A 1471-nucleotide genomic window follows, 5' to 3' on the forward strand; every position below is an offset into this window, starting at 1 on the left:
AGAGGGAGAAGCAAGCTCCATGCACCAGAAGCCCGACATGGGATTTGATCCTTGGTCTCCAGGATCGCACCCTGGGCCAAAGGCAGGCACCAAACCGCTGCACCACCCAGGGATCCCTCCTTTGTTGCTTTTAAGACACTTCTACCTCTTGCCACAGTCCAGCAATGAAAGGGTTAATTTTCAGCACAGGCAGGGGTCTCCAGCGTCAAGATACTATTATTCTAAACCAGCTGACGTTCAGATTAGTTGGTGCTGTTGCCAATCATTTTCTCTAAAATCTGAATTGCCAAAACCTGAGATTGAACCAGGGACCTTTAGATCTTCAGTCTAACACTCTCCCAACTGAGCTATTTCAGTTCTGCTTCCCTAGTGGGAAAAATTAGAGAGGGAGACAAACCAGAGACTCCTAACTGGGAAACAAAGGGTTACGGAAGGGGAGGAAGGTGGGGAATGGGGTAATTGGGTGAAGGTCTCTGAGGAAGGCACGTGATGGGATGAGCCCTGGGGGTTATATTATGTTGGCAAATCAAACTTAATCTTTTTTTAAAAAATGTAAAAATAATAATAATAAAATAAATTGTACCTACCCAAAAAAATTATCTGAATTGCCAAGCACCTTCCCCAGGAAACCCAAGATGATCAGTTCATGCTCTACCAGCACTGTTTTGTGCCTGTGTCTACTCATCCACCTAAATTGTTACTAATTTGCTGTTTACATAACTTTTACATCCTCTCTGATCACAAACAATAATGGAATGTTTCAGACATATTTCTTTTAAAAAAATTTTTTTAGATTTATTTATTTATTCATGAGAGAGAGAGAGGCAGAGACACAGGCAGAGAGAGAAGCAGTGTCCACACAGGGAGGCAGACATGGGACTTGAACCAGGGTCTTCAGAATCACACCTTGGGCTGAAGGCAGCACTAAACCACTGAGCCACCCATGCTGCTCCATATTTCTTTCTTTAAGGAAACCACAAAGTCAGATGAATATAGTAAAACAAAGGAGTTAAAATTTGATTTTGTGGTGATGCCAGCCCACAGTGAGAAGTCAGGAGACTATTCCAAGTATAACAGACCCATCTCATCTAAAGAAAGCTGCCATTGGTAGCTGTAAGTGAGATAGTGGTGATTAAAGCTTTATGGATAGTAGGCAATATGATCAGCTGGGACAAAAACTATGATCAATTGACTTTACCATTTCCAGTCTCAAAGTCTGAAGTCCTTGCCTTACAGTTAAAAATGGGGGGTTCCCAGGAAGAGAAATTCATGGTGTAATTGGCTGAGGATGCTCATATTCTCTGTGAGAAATCATGTGTCCATGGTCTAGGCCTTCCTTCAGGAAGTGAATGTTCACCTGCTTTGCTACAAAACCAATCTATATCCATGTTGTTTTACCATCAAGATGGCATATACCAATGTCTTGTCAAATACACACACTCACCCACATGTTTGTGTGCATGTGCACACA

General features: G+C 42.2%; 1 non-coding gene across 1 annotated transcript; it reads right to left on the minus strand.

Annotated features, from left to right (window-relative positions):
• Nucleotides 1-284: 284 nt before the first annotated feature.
• Nucleotides 285-357, minus strand: TRNAF-GAA. Its single transcript has one exon. It is a non-coding gene; the product is annotated as a tRNA-Phe (tRNA).
• Between the last annotated feature and the right edge of the window lie 1114 nt (nucleotides 358-1471).

The sequence above is a fragment of the Vulpes lagopus genome, chromosome 1 (assembly GCF_018345385.1).
Source record: "Vulpes lagopus strain Blue_001 chromosome 1, ASM1834538v1, whole genome shotgun sequence".
Taxonomy (NCBI): domain Eukaryota; kingdom Metazoa; phylum Chordata; class Mammalia; order Carnivora; family Canidae; genus Vulpes; species Vulpes lagopus.